General features: G+C 44.7%; 1 protein-coding gene across 3 annotated transcripts in view; it reads left to right on the forward strand.

Moving 5' to 3' along the window:
* fam49ba (family with sequence similarity 49 member Ba) overlaps positions 1 to 15972 on the forward strand; it is a 58242-nt gene continuing 42270 nt past the window's right edge. Inside the window, exon 1 of one of the 3 annotated variants that reach the window (XM_035430547.1) lies at positions 1 to 185. The gene's annotated coding sequence lies outside the window, so the exon portion shown is untranslated. Of the gene's footprint in view, positions 186 to 5556; positions 5734 to 15972 lie in introns of those variants that run through there. The other 2 variants (XM_035430544.1, XM_035430545.1) reach the window with 2 other exon arrangements.

Raw genomic sequence — 15972 nt, forward strand, 5'->3', positions numbered from 1 at the left:
TATAGTTAAAGCCTGCCTTTCTCGACGTGCTGTGTCAGAACCTGTGCAGCAAACGTGACGCTATAGTGCCTAACCCGGAAATTACCGACAGCTGTGTGAAAAGAAGCTAACGCATCTTTCATCTTTCATGACAGTGGCTACCGTGCGTTCATTTCACAACCTGCAGCGTCTCTCGATCTTTTAAGGTATGTACCTAACAATCATCTCCCGCTCCCTATTTCCTCTGCCTAATTTGCTTATTATGGAAATTTCACATTCATACAATGTTGGTATGTTTGTACTGTCCTTTTTTGAAAATGTAAGCGGCAGCTATTTCCCCAATGTGTCCTCAATGTATGATTTCGTAATAAGTGCTTCGCATACGTTACCGAACTATCATAAAACCTATTCATGAAATCAAGCAACGGATTAATTCTAAACTTGAAGACTAAGCGTGTTAGAGAACACCTGTAACATTTCCACATTTATATATTTTCTCTTGAATTTCTGATTTTAAGTTCATTGCACTATTCAGTGAGCCTCTAATTTCTTCAATGAACTGAGCACTGTTGGTTTAGGTAGTTTTTGTTGGCAATTTGCTATTAAACACCATTTCAGGCTGATGCCTGTACATTGTTGGGATTGTGAGGTCGACCTCATAGCGCGCGTGGGGGCATTGAGCGCATACTTCCTCTTTGTCAAGGCACGTCTGTTTTTCATACAAAACATGGCATTTCCTCTTTTTTGTTTATACAGATAGTTTATTCATTGCTTTAAATACCCCCGTTGGTGTAGCGTCGTCTGTCGCCGCCACTGTAGCTTATTAGCTTTAAGTTTGTCAACAGAATACGCTAGTTTAACATTTAAATCGGTCATCGGATGGTGTAATATAAGCGCGTGAAATGAGTGAAGGATAAAGGTCGAATTTGCCATGGGCAGGCTACTGAAAATATCAGATTCATACACTGTCAGTTTTATTGTCTATTATATGCAAATCTACACACGGTGATTCAGCGCCAAAGCCTTCAAGCTTACTGATTTTAGTTTCTATTTGAAATTAGTGCGGAATTACCATGTTGGACTAGGCTGCCATCGCCAATACTCTACAACGTGTCTATTGGGATATAAGGTGTAGGTTATACTATTCACGAGATTTATATCTCTTACGTTGGTTTGTCTTTATGTTTAAAATAATACCACATGTTTGGCCATTCACAGTGATGCTGAACACCTCATCTGAATTCATCAACTCAAAAGCTTCAAAAAAAAAAAAGATAGATCCATAGATAGATAAATTGAATGAGGCAGGGGGTTTCCAAGGAGGATTTGGAGGACATAACAAGAACTGAAAGCAGTATGAAATAGCCGTTTGTTTAGATGGAGAAGTAGTCATTGCAAAGTCCATCTGCCAAGTACTTGCTGTGTGATATGCTAGCCAGCTAACAGCTTCCTTCCTCTACTCAGTACTGTATATACACAGTATACTTGTGTACTTCATAGTTTCAAGTGCTGACTTGTTTCTTTTTGTGTCTATAAATTGGCACTGCTGTGTTTGGCTTAATACTTTTCAGCAATGACCATGAAAAGCATTTGACTCCGTGAAGCATTTGGTATTAAAGAAACCGAAGTCACTTCTTTTTTTAACGTTCATAAAGTGTGCAATGTGCAGGATACACTAGTCCAGGCTGCTCTGCTCTTAATGCGGCTGTAAGTGTCTGCTCTCTGATGGGTCCCCACAGTGAGAGTGAAACACCAAGAGCTCTATAGCAGTAGGTTTTTTTCCCACACTGTAGCTGTAACTGCTCAGCAAGTTAGAGTAGTGCAATGTGTACAGTACATATTCAGACAATGGAGCTGACTGCATTTAACTTGCTGGAGAATTGAGCTTTGTGTGTCAGCACTTGCAATAATAACAACAACAATATGTTTACGCTATGTGGGGGTATGCTATTGTTCTTTCGGTTTCAGCGTGTTGGAATGTATTCTGATTCAGTTGTGACTGGTAGGCGTTCTCCAAACATTTGCATTTTCATTTTCTGACTCTCCTCCATATCTGTCTAAAAAAAATCTTCCTCAGATTCATTCCTGTGCGTTTTAAAAAAAAAAAAAAAAAAAAAAAGATTCTTCCTGGCTTCACATCTCCACCACGAACACCTACACACTCGAAGAGACATCCAGTTCAGGAGACAACCTGCAAAAATAAGCTTCAAGAAAATCATATGGAATTTATTTTTTGACACGGAAAATATATCACGGTAATATGCCAAGAAACACAAGTGCAAATTTTTTCAGCGTAAACGCAAACCGTGGCAAAGAGATGCGCTGGTATGAATCCTTCAAAGCAGTGTGTTATGACCGTACACCCTTTTCTGGGTATGGTTGTCTGGCTGTAGTACAATGCAGCCTTATATACATTGTGTTCTCTTTAAATCGCGGGTGATTCGTTTACGGGGGGGGGGGGCTCGCTGTGATTGGAACATAGAAGTAATGGACATTGCCTTTGACAATCAGTCTTTGACCAAGCATTTCATTATTTTGTGTGCTCTGCTAATTGACATTGGCTCTGTTGTCTGCGAGAATGAGATGTTTATGGCTCCTCGGATTGATATTGATATTTGTGTGGGTTGGCTGTAGCCTGTTGTTTTTTGTGTAATCGATCCTTCGCTTAATTTTAATGTTCAGGGGTGGTTCATTTAATGGTTGGATTATTTTACAGTTGCGTGATTGTTTGCATACTGCAGACGTCTTGTTATAAGAGTTTTTTCAGTGTAAACGCATTCCAGTCAATATCTGACCTTGGCAGCTTTGTGCAAAATTACTGAAATGCAGGTAAAGTTAATTCAAAGAGTTCAACAGGATTGTGGCCCTTGTTTTTTTTGCAAGAGCTTAACCTTAGTGAATTTCTAAATGATCTGGAGGAAGGCTCAGAACTGGGTTGATGTGATCGCTTGCTTGATTTCATTTATTATGTTTTCCAAAAAATAAACCATGTTTCAAGGGCCCAAAAGAGCTAATGAAGCTGAAACAGCTGAGAAACTCCACAACGTTCTCAGCCTTTATCATAACAATATTATCTAACACGCCCTACTTACTAAAATGGCAAACTTACGGTATGTGACTTCATTTCCGAATATGCTTATCACTCAGCAGTACAGTGGGCTGGGTTTCAGATTATTCAAACATTTATAAAATGCACAATTCAGCTTCTGCATTCACTTGTATGAATGAATGAATGAATGAATGAAAAAGTTTTTTAAAAATATGTTTGTGTCCTTGGAAAAGGCTTTTTCGAAATACCTGGCAATATACTCCTCTGTCTCTGCTTAAAATATTAGAAATTAAACCAGGGGACGTAGTCTACATTATTTTCCCAATATGTTGGACTTTGCTCTTTGTATGTGCCTCTCACTGACTTCGCTGATTTACACACACATCCCTGAGAAGACAGTGTGTGTGTGTGTGTGTGTGTGTACAGTGTACCGCCCCTTTAATGGACCACAAGCATTAAAGGGGTGGTGCACTTTTGATAGGTAATTTGGATTTATCTCAAGAGTATTTTATTGCTTTAAATGCCAAACCCCCCAATTCCCCTATACCAGCCATGGTAAAGCCTGAAACTTCTGTAATAAATATCCTTCATCAAACAGAAAAAGTATTTTGCCAATTGGAAATTTACCCTATAACAATATGAAGGTCCCCCAGAAAAAAGTATCCCTTTATGAGTTTGTTGGCTTGTTGCAAGGATCATTATTTATTTTTTTCTATATTTTAAAAGCCTAACAGATTTCAAGCAAACATTAATGTATTCAGCCTATAGTAGACATTCACATTTTAAGCCAATTTGATCCTCTGGTCTTGGAGAAATCAGCACTGAGATTTATTCGAACGTGGAGCTCATTATCGTGTTTTAGTACCGTGCTGTAGTGGTAATTAAAAGCTTAAAGTGGGGCCTAAATCTTTGTCATTTGCTGTTAATGCATTTTTCGAGGGTCAATTTGGCGTTCTGTGTGCTGAGGATCGGAGCGATGAGAAGTAGGGATTATGTGATTCTCCGTTATTTACTGTAGAAGAGTCGCACATCATTTTCCAGAAGGTTCTATCCCCCATGGCTGTGATATTGATTTCAAGTCAGATTATACCGGGACAAATCGGCGCACAGAATGTCAGGAACAGGAAATTACCTCAGCAGAACGGGTGTTTGAGTGCGTATGAGTAAGAAAAATGATGCAGAGCATGCACATGCATTCATTTATTCTGTCCTCGCCCCTACAAACACACACACTCACACTCTCTCCCTCATATATGCGCGCACACACACACTCTCTCTCTCTCCCTCATATGCACATCTCTCCCTCATATATGCACACATACATACACACACACACACACACACTCTCTCTCTCTCTCTCTGTCTCTCCCCCCCCCCCCCCTCATATATGCACACACACACAGGCATATGTACTGCTTTCCCCCTCCAACACACACACAAAACACACAAACACAGAGACACATGCACACATACTGTACACACACACACACACACACACACAGACAAACACACACCGCTCCCTGTTTTGGCTGCTGATTTGACCTCCCCTGTTGATGCTGTCTGAGTGCATCATAATGTTCTGACCGTAGCATATCTTGTTCATTGGGTTTGAGATGGTGCAGCATCCCCATGGAGTCTGAGCCGCTTTACTTTCACTGACAGGGAAGATTAGCGGTGTGTTTCAGCCTTTCTGTGCTGAAACTGTACCTCGGTTTGCCCTGCTGCTATGGAATTAAGCCCTTGATCTTGCATACAGTTAGTAGCCTGATAGTGATGTGCAAACTCTTCAGTCTTGGCATATGCCCTTGCCCCTAAGTGCTAGTGCAGAACTGAGGGAGAGAAGCCAGCCAACGCAGTTCTGTGAAATTGTTCTGGCCAGTGCATTCGGGTTTGGCTTTTACTGTGCGGCACCCAACAAGAGCTACCTGGAATTCTCTCAACCGCCATTTGCAAAGGAGCTCTTCTGTACGCGTGTGACCGAAATTGAATAATTTTGGAACGTCCCGAGCATGACTGTACTCTAATTTCATTACTGTAACATTTCCAGTATCGTTTCTGGACAGCACATTACTGTAGCACACTGCAGCTTGTAAGTCCTGTGAAACACCTGCCTCAGTAACGATGATGTAAGGTGTGGCTTACTGTACAGTTGACCTCCAGTGTGTATCTGTGATTGGTATTTGATGTGGATCTGTTTTCTGTTATTAAATAACTATAATTCCAAAGCACTCAAGGCTATTGTGGACACCAGGAGTCGAAACGGTTATTAATCGACAGCATACAGACAGCAGAAGACTGCGATCATTTTTTAATTCACATTGAATACGTGTAATAGTATACTGTCGGTTCAATAACTTTCAAAAGAACTCTGTAAATGGAAGCAATGTAGAATATTAAATGTACCTCACAAATACGTTTTTCAAAACATTGATTTGAAAGTGACAGGAAAGTGAGCTGAGCGAAAAGAGGATGTGTCCACACCACGGTGCGTAGGCGGAGACGCCCGCTAGCACGAGCTTGAGCGGCTGGCAGCGATGTTTAGATAGCCGTGTTCGGACCGCGTTTGGCCAAATGTATAAGAAACGGACTCATCATATTCATTTCCTTCCTATTTCTGTCCAGCAGAAAATGTAAATAGGTAGTTTTAAATATCTGCAGGCTATGCGATTTACAGATTCCTGGCCCCTCCGTTTTGTTTTCTGAAGGTAAGGGCTTGAATACTTTCCCTTGATGCCCTGTAGGAGTGTTAAAGGCATTCTTTATTGTAATTCACAACTCTCTAAGCACCAGCTAGTGTAGCACAGGGACGTGCGCGAGTTCATGGTCTACGTTGTGCTGTCGACATCCTTGGGTTCCTTTCCTAGTCGAATTTTGCAGTTAGTTTGCAAATTAGTTACAGGAACTAGGCGCAAATCTTGACATCATACGCGTGCTACACTTGCAAATTTATGAACGCATGTAACCATTTTTTTTTTAAACCGCGCAGGGCGTAGTTTGTTATGCTATTAGTTATGTTATTAGTTATCCTTGGTGTTTAACCTGGTTGTTATTGTCCTTCGCCACATGTTGAACTTGCGATGTTTCCGCATGTTACAACATGAACTGTCGTTCGCATTCATAGTGTTTTGAGTGGATTTGGCTGTGGAGCCTTGTTCGAAGTAGAACTCTGCATGCCATTTTATATTTGAAATTGATTTCAAAGCACGTGTAACTTGCTATTGGGTTTTACCGATTTTGTTTCTTTAAATAACTTTGTACGGGAACCTACATGAGAGCTTCTTCTTTATATATATATATCTTTATAAAAATATATTCAGCCTGTCCAAAGAGATTTAGGCCTATAAGGCATATAGGCTACTCGTTTTTTTTTTTGGTCTTAAATATAATGCAGTGAACTCGTCAGGGATTTCATTGTATTACTTCCTTTCCACTGAATGTTTGGGCCCTCAGTGCTGTGTTAGTTTCCTGAATATTGCACAAACATTGTATTTATAACACTTGGGTAGATGTATGCCGTGATATATGTAGTGTGCCTTCATATTGCTTTGAATAAGATTTGCTGAGAGAGTGCATGTCTATAGCAATAACAATGCACAGGCTACATGTGGAGATTTTGCACTTATTGCTGGTTTTCAATAGCCTACTGCATGCATCAGGCTTTGCTTCACGGTCACTGTTGTATTTCTGCCTGCCCCAATGTGTGCAGTGTTGTGGTTCCTACGTAATTCCCCCATTGAGAAATTCAGCTAGGTGTTGCATGATGGCGAAATCGCAATATGTTCTCATCATACCAGAATCTATTCACGTCCACAGTCCCTGGCATCACATGTTGTGTTAGAATGACATGTCAGACTGCGTACAGTCTATATTCTGCGCATGTAAATAATTTAGTGAATTGACATGTTTTTCCCAACAGAGCTAAGCTCTAATCCATACAGACAGTGGACAGGGACACCGATCTCTTGCCACACCTGGCTATAAAGACATAAAAGAATGTATATTGTTTGCATTTGACAGCAGAAAGTCATATTTTGTGCAGTGCCCCTTGAAATCTTAAGCTCTATTTTTGATAATTAGATCATTTTGATAATTTTATTTGTGTTGCTGAGAGCTCAGCCCTTGAGGGGACATGCAGCTGGGTTATTTCAGCTGAGTAAAACGTGCCCTCAGGACACACTTGCTTGACTACTGGGAGACTGATAAGGGGGTGGGACCGCCAGCCTTCTCCAGTGATGTCACCCGTCCTTGCTTTATTTCATTGCCGTTGCCATGGTGATTCCCGCACTATTGTCGCTGTGTTTGAAAAGGGAACGACTTTCTCTCATCGTGCTACAGTAGCCAGTATGTGAGCGGTGCGCTAACAGAATGTCCCGTGCTAGCCTCAGTCTTTCCTCACACTGTTTCTGTCAGTGCCAGGGACGCTAATGATTATCTTTTACAATCTTTGGAACAATTTTTGGAATAAAAAATTATGATTAGGAAGTCAGTGTAGCGCTCCATTTCGTACCTGGTCCCCTGTCTCTTTGAGCTAGCAGTGATCAGAAGAGTCTGGAATTGGGCCTTTGAGCTTGGTTCGGTGCTCCAGCAATGAAGCGGTTGGGTTTTATGCTGGATTAACACCTCTATTGAACAATTCATAGCTATCATTTTTTACTGCAAGACCGCCTCATAATATCAGAATGATTTCTACAAAGATGATATATGAGCGAGATGGTACGAGGACTGTGATTAGCGAGCTCTTCACATTTTAAAGGCAAACAAACTGCAATCAATCAATAAGCAGCTGGGTTTAAGGAGCTGGACTTGAGGAGCTGGACTTGTTTGTCAACCTTCTCCCGCCATTTTGTTGAAGCGGTGCAAACGATCCTGAGAGCAGCAGGTACTAAGCTGCTACAGCTTAAGCTGTTGAACTTGGTCTGTCATTAAGAATTGCCTAATTGTTCAATGAGTCCATCGCTGTGTTCAGTATTGTACAGTGGTTATTACTTTTTGCTGTTTTGCTGCAGTTATTTCTTTGTAACACTGAACGAGGACGTCTGCTGTCCTGCAAGCAACATGCTGTTCTGTCATTCAAGAACTCATTTTACAAACCCAATGAGCAACACCCATCTAATCCTGTGGCCTCCAGATTCTCTCTGATGTTCCCTGCAAAGTCGACAGGAACATTTTTCTCTCTGTCTCACCATCACGAGATAGGTCTGTGTCTTCCCTCTCTCTTTTATATGTTGTATGTTATTTTTATTTTTCTATTTTATTCACAGTTAAAAAGAGTTTATCAACTCCTCTATCCCCTCCCTCCCTCTCTCCCTCTCTCTCTCTCTCTGCCTCTGCGTTTGAGCATGCTCAGTGCGGTCCCGCTCGTCTCAGACATGCCGCAACCCGGCCGGCAGAAGCCAGGGAAAGAATGCGGCAGCAAAGCATGCTGGGCCACGGCGGCGGCGGCGGCGGCGGCGCATCACGGATTATTTTCTGCGGGGGAAGCGAGGGGGATCTGACATGTTGGAACTCCTGGCCGTTGGTGGAGGCGGTTCTTAAGCTCTGGTCTAAAAGCCGAGGAAAAGCAACGTCGGAGAACCTAAGAGGCGTGTGCGTTTGCTGTGTACTCTAACCGTAGCAGTGTAAAAATCATGTTATTTGCTGTACAGTGCCTTCACTACGCATGGTCTGAAATGGTCCGTGTGAACATTTGGCTAAACCTGTCAGTTGCTGTGTTCATCACAGCCCCTCCCCCTTGCATGTCACAGAAGTTCTCCATATCTTTGAAAATGTCTGTTAAGGCTCCAGTTGGAGCAAAGAGTGGCCACATTATTGCAGCTGACACTGACCTGTGAGCGGCGGGCTCATCCAGACCGAAGGGGCTGGTGTCTGAGTGTCGTGGCTGCAGCTCTGCAGGTGTATTTTTGTATATTTTGAGCATAAGAGCCTCCCCTTGTGCTGCGAGTAACAGTCAATTTGTTGGTCACACCAAATTACCAGTCTAGTATATTTCCAGATTGCCATAAAACATCTACCAAAACAGACCCAGTTGGGCTCTCCGTCTGAGAGAGAATAACACACAGTGAACAGATTAAGCCATTTTATAATTAATTCCCAGGGCGACACAGCTCAGGAGGTAAGAGCGCTTGTCTGGCAGTCGGAAGGGTTGCCAGTTCGATCCCCCACCCTGGGGCGTGTCGAAGTGTCCCTGAGCAAGACACCTAACCCCCTAATTGCTCTAGTGAAAGCGAGGCATCAATTGTAAAGTGCTTTGGATAAAAGCGCTATATAAATGCAGTCCATTTTACCATCCATTTACCGTTTACCAATTTGCCTGGGGTAGTGGACTTGTGCCTAAGGATGGCCCCCTGACAGTGTGTGCATGTCACCTTTAGCCGCGGGTGGCTTTCAGGAACGCCTGAGGCCCCCCTCCCCCCCCACCCCCCGGATTACGCCGCCGTCTGACGGCTTGCTCGTCCTTCCGGCTCCGTCTGGCTCTCTCTCTCTCTCTCTCTCTTAGTAGATCAACCAGACCCGAAATCACAGGTGTGCAGTTGAAACGCCCCCGTAATCCTCAAACGCCGAGCCGGTCAGCGTGATTGGTCTGCTTTTGAAGTGAAGAGGACAGGACTCACTGGGAATGGCAAAGCAGACTGATTTGAATCGGTGGTGGGGTGGGGTGGGGTGACTATAATTATGTTTTGGGGATGGGGGGGGGGCACCCGTTCGTGCCTCCTTACCACTTTGTGAGGCAAATATAACCACACCACACAGCAGAGACAAATGTTTAGATGGATGATAAGGAAGGGGTGTAAGATATGATTGTTGGATATAATTTCTGTGTGGCTGTGTCTTGTCCATAATGCCAAATTAATGTTGTTTGAGTAGAATTGACAAACGGCTATAGATCATTTGTAGTAATTGTGTTGTCTTTGTTCAAAATTGAATGGATAACCTGGGAATTAATTATAAAATGGCTTAATCTGTTCACGGTATGTTATTCTCTCACACAAACCTAGGAGGAGAGCCCACTGGGTCTGTTTTGGTAGATGTTTTATGGCAATCTGGAAATATACTAGACAGGTAATTTGGTGTGACCAACGATTTGTTACTTTCCCACTAGTTGGCTTGGTGTACATTAACAAGGTTTAATAGTGTAATGCGAAATGCACAAGGATGTGGTAATGCGCAGCAAAACTACGGTGTTCGGTTTTAATGAGGGGAAGAGCTGCTGAGTGCACAGTGCTAACTGAAGTTTGCTAATATGTCAGTTTCCCATTGGGGTTTCAGTGGCTTTGAGGTAAACTAGTGATGGTCTTTCGGGCTGCAGCAGAGGGGGGGATGTGCAGAGCAGGTTGTGCAGTTGCTCTGGGTAATTTTAGAGCTCCAGTCATCTCTGAAACCTGAGCACGAGCGTTTGATGCTCAAAATCATGTACCCACTCGCCTTCGAGGAGGCGTGTGTGTGCGTGTGTGCAGACGCGCGTGTGTGTTTGTGCAGACGCGCGTGTGTGTTTGTGCAGACGCGCGTGTGTGTTTGTGCAGACGCGTATGTGTGTGTGTGTGTATTTGTGTGTGTGTGTGTTGGGTGGGGGGTGGGGGGTAGGGTAGGGGGAGGCGGAATGTTGTGTGTCTAAAGGGATTCAGCTCAAATCTGCACAGCTGATATGGAAATGCCCACTACTGCAGAGAATACCAACGATGTTTCTGCCTTATCTAGAGGAAACAGGCTGTTGTGCTGAGTGGTTTTTTTTTTTTTTTAACCTCAGAATCAGTTTCACTCTCCCTTTTACTTTCTGCTTATTGTTTTAAAACTGCATCACTGCAGTCTTTGTGCATTACCACCATCACTCCCTGAGTGTGTGTGCATCACTCCCCTGAGTCTGTGTGCATTACCGCCATCACTCCCTGAGTCTGTGTGCATTACTGCCATCACTCCCTGAGTGTGTGTGCATTACCGCCATCACTCCCTGAGTCTGTGTGCATCACTCCCCTGAGTCTGTGTGCATCACTCCCCTGAGTCTGTGTGCATCACTCCCCTGAGTCTGTGTGCATCACTCCCCTGAGTCTGTGTGCATTACCGCCATCACTCCCTGAGTGTGTGTGCATTACCGCCATCACTCCCTGAGTCTGTGTGCATCACTCCCCTGAGTGTGTGTGCATTACCGCCATCACTCCCTGAGTGTGTGTGCATTACCGCCATCACTCCCTGAGTCTGTGTGCATCACTCCCCTGAGTCTGTGTGCATCACTCCCCTGAGTCTGTGTGCATCACTCCCCTGAGTCTGTGTGCATCACTCCCCTGAGTCTGTGTGCATTACCGCCATCACTCCCTGAGTCTGTGTGCATCACTCCCCTGAGTCTGTGTGCATCACTCCCCTGAGTCTGTGTGCATCACTCCCCTGAGTCTGTGTGCATCACTCCCCTGAGTCTGTGTGCATCACTCCCCTGAGTCTGTGTGCATCACTCCCTGAGTCTGTGTGCATCACTCCCCTGAGTCTGTGTGCCTCACCCCCCTGAGTCTGTGTGCATCACTCCCTGAGTGTGTGTGCATCACTCCCCTGAGTGTGTGTGCATCACTCCCCTGAGTCTGTGTGCATCACTCCCCTGAATCTGTGTGCATCACTCCCCTGAGTCTGTGTGCATCACTCCCCTGAATCTGTGTGCCTCACCCCCCTGAGTCTGTGTGCCACTGAAAACATCAGAGCTTTTTTTGGGGGTGTGTAAAAGCTGATAAAGGATAATGCCAGGGTGCATAACTGGAGGGCCGGTGCACACGCTGGACTTTGTTCCAGCCAGTCTCTCTGGCTCTAATGGGAGAGCGCAGGTTCTGGGGTCTTTGTGCTCAGGCTGAATCAGTGCTCAGGGTCTCACCTGCTGAGCTCACGCTCTGGGCTCCTCTGTCGTTTAAAAAAAAAAAAAAATTAGTCACATGATGGCTGCGGACCCTGTTAGCGGCTCCAGACAGACTTGTTGGAACATGCCAGCTTTGTTTAAAAAAAAAAAAACCGAAGGAACCATTTTGGGGGATTATCAGGGAAGGGGGGGCGGGCGGGGGGGGGGGGTCTCTGAGTCTTCAGTCATATCATTTTCATGTTCTTTTGTCTGTCTGCTTTAGGGAGTGCATCGTCACCAGTGTTGCAGCGTTGTATAATTGACTTTAAAACATCAGAAACGGCCTGACTATTAAAATAGATGTGGTGGGGAGGCTTCTGTGGGCATTCAGTTGATTAGGCGGAAAGGGAAGCCAAGCAGCTATTGGCGTGAGGGTTGTTTTCAGTTTCTGGTTATGATGATACAGCAGTCCTTCTACAGACAGTGCGGAGCGTAGTCTTATTGGGGGAGTAGAAGTGGGCGTGTCCTCTTCTCCATCCCTGGGGTCAGGGGTCAGCGGTTGGTGTCGCGCTGTGGCTGAAATCTCCCAGCAGCCTTCTCACTCGCCCGGGAATGCGGCTACGGTCTGTTGCCGTGGACACGGCGCCCCGATCACCCCCCATCTGTCTCAGCGCCCGCAACCTGAACACGCTCCACGAACAGGTTCTGCACACCCCCGCCTGTACACGCTCACTGGAGTCTGCACCCCTCCACACCTGCCCACGCTCCATAGAGTCTGCACCCCCACACCTCCACACGCTCCCTAGAGTCTGCACCCCCACACCTCCACACGCTCCCTAGAGTCTGCACCCCCACACCTCCACACGCTCCCTAGATTCTTCGCCCCCACACCTCCACACGTCAAAAGTGCACACTCATCTAAAGTGTAGTGCAGATTTTTTTTTTTTAAAAGCAGAAACATGACTGAAACCATTTTTTTAAAAAATGAAAATTTGATGCCCTGTTACGAATTTTGCTTTTGGTTTCGGGATCTGTGTTGTTTTTGGGTTAACGGTTAACCGTGTACATGAAATTTACTACGCTACTCTCTTGTGTTGTCGGGCTGGGGAATTTGTGCAACTTTGACTTATGACGTGCTGTTAGCAGATTGCTGTTTTATCAACGGGTTTCCTTCCCCTTTTTTTTCCCCCACCCCCGTGCAAAATCACCAGTTGCCGCTCTCAAGTTGCTACGCAGCCCGTTCTTACGGGCGTAGTGCTGCCAGATGCTCGGTTTCGGCCCGGAATGTCTGGTTTACGGGCCCTACCGAAACTATAAAAATGTGTGATAAAAGAAATTAATTTCAATCAATTTTTCATATCTCCACTGTTTTTCTCTTCCCTCAGCCCCCCCCTCCCCCGCAATGATAACTGATCGGTTCTGACATCGTGTGTATGCTCGATGATGGTGTCCCGTTGACTTAACTGGTCTGGTTTAACTTTGACAAGTTAAAGCTGGCAACTCTGTATGGAGTGTTCCATGAAGTGCGTGCGATCCTCCATTGCACTTGCGTTTGAGCCGGTCACTGTTCACCACAGGAAAAGCCAGAAGCGCTACGATAAGGTGCTTTAAGAAGGCGCTGCTCTCTCAGAAGGCACGAAATGGGACCTGTTGCTGGAGAGGCATCTCTTTGTCACGCAGCTACTTTTAGCAAGGCCGCGTGAGGGGCTGATGCGTTCATGACCCCCCACGGCTAGAACCAAGGTTTGTCTTAGACTGTTGTCAGCTAACTGCAGACGAGTTACTGTGTTGCTTAATCCAATTTGAAGGACGCAACTTTAGTTTGAGTATTGGGCGTGTTGAAATGCATAGACCCCAGGAACTGCAACCATCTAGGGGTGTCTAGGGGCATGAATTCTCAAGGGAAATTGAATGTCTCTTGCTGTTGCTCTTATTATATGAAATGTATTTTTCTCATCATCTTGCAGTGGTGAATGTGTCCCTTCAGTCATAGGAGAAGAACAGGGAGAACAGGGACATGTTTTCCCCAGCTCATGAAATATGTGGCAGTTATCACCCAGTGCTGTACAAGGAAGCTTCAATAAGCTGTGTGCCCAGAGCATTTACCAAAATGTCCGACTACTTTCATTTTCATTGGCTGGGTGTCCCCTCATGGTAACGCACACAGTTAGCAAGGAGACTGTGTGCTTCCTCTTCTATGAATGCAACACATTCTTTTGAAACCAATGGCTTTTTTATTTGAGTTTGAGGGACAATGGCCTCTCTTAATGATACAGGGTTGTATGCCATGATTCTGCTTGAAGTTGTAGGCTATTTTGGACTTAAAGAAAAACCTTTTATAGTCTCTGCTTCAGTTGTTGTTCAGGAAATACTTTGCTATATAAAGGACATGCTTAATCCAAGGAAATAGCTTTTGAATAGAATATAGTAAATTTTGTTTCATACTACTGTCCAATCTCCCTGCTGAATTTTGATGGGTGAACCAATTCTGTCACCCAGGTTGGCTGTCTGTCAAACTGAAATTGATTGCATGTCACTGTTATCCACTGTCCTTATTTCATCCTTGCATGTTAGAGGGCACCTGGGCAGTTGATTTGCTGTGAATGACATCAGAAGGGTAGAAGGATTGAGAGAGGTGGCTTCTCATTGGTGGCTATGAATGACATCACAAGGGCAGAAGGATTGAGAAAGGTGGCTTCTCATTGGTGCATCTCTCTCAGCAGAGACTTGGAGCTTCTGAGCAACAAGTAAACAAAATGGCTTCCAGTTTCCCCCTCCGCTGTTGTGCCACACTGTGGAAAGGCAAAAGTAGTGTTCAGGCAGCCAACGTGTTCACTATCAAAGCTATGTCTCATTGCGAGAGTTATGTCAAGCCGATTTCACTAACAAGATGAGCGAGGAGACACAGCTGTGGTTTGTGGTTGTACGTTCTGGATCACTCGGTGGCCCGAGTGCCTTTGTGAATAGTGATAGTATAATGGGTGCTCATGAGCTATAGTGGCAATGGTGGTGCAGTGCTTGGCACTGTTGCCTTGTGAGAAGGAGGTTCTGGGTTTGCGTTAGCTTGTTGCTCGCGTGGGTTTCCTCCAGTTACTCCGATTTCCTCCCCCAGTCCAAAGTTGTGTAGGCTCCAGTAGGGCTGGGCGATATGGACAGAATCAAATATCACGATATTTTTGACCAAATACCTCGATATCGATATTGTGATGATGTGGGGATGACTATTGGTACTTTCACAAAATTGCACAATGAGATTTTTGATAAATAATCATCAGTAATGCTTATGTAATAACTAAGTGGGTAAAGGCAAATAATAGAACAGCTATAACAGTCAGGTGAGTTCAGAAAATTACATCACTTTACTGTAATGCTGCCTTTAAAACCAGGAAAAGACAACACTTACGCCATATTACGATACACAAAATCCCAGACGATGTGTAGTCTCATATCACGATATCGATATATTGTCCAGCCCTAGGCTCCAAGGACCACTTGCGGAAGCGATGTCAGTCTCAATGTGACTAGTGTGGTTAAATAAAGTAAATAAAAACAGTAGTTGGGGCTGTTGATAACTAGCTGGTTAAAACAGGTTGTTCCTGCTGTGGAAAGTAATGTTCTAGAGTTCAGACGAGTTTGTCATTGATGGAAAATTATAGCTCCTCCCATTCTAAAGATCAAGCCATCAGTAATTCCCTGCAATCCCTGCGGCTGTCTGCAGAGATTCAGTCTTATGCAGAGGAAGGGTAATTCCCACCTATACGTTGTTACCTTGTGAGTAACAACAGAAGTTCATGGATCACTGTTGCACAGTTTCAGGTGTCACGAAAGTCCCACAAAAGGTACTGTGGACTGCGGCCTGTTGTGCGCGTCGATCGCAGTTCTGTGTTTCGCTCGGGTCCGCCTCACCCACGTTGCGCTTGATAGGCTGTGTTTCTCATTCGGTATGTCCTCCGTGCATGTTGCCTGCGATCTTGTCACTGTCAAGCAGGTTACATGGCAGGTGGACAGGTGGAGTGACTGAGAAGCAGACTACTGCCCTGGTACCTGAGCACAGCTCCAGCGCTGCCCGCAGGTTGACAGACGGCAAGAATGAGTGCGAGACTGGAGGCTTGTGTCTCCCTCTCTCTCTCTCTCT

The sequence above is a fragment of the Anguilla anguilla genome, chromosome 8 (assembly GCF_013347855.1).
Source record: "Anguilla anguilla isolate fAngAng1 chromosome 8, fAngAng1.pri, whole genome shotgun sequence".
NCBI classification, from domain to species: domain Eukaryota; kingdom Metazoa; phylum Chordata; class Actinopteri; order Anguilliformes; family Anguillidae; genus Anguilla; species Anguilla anguilla.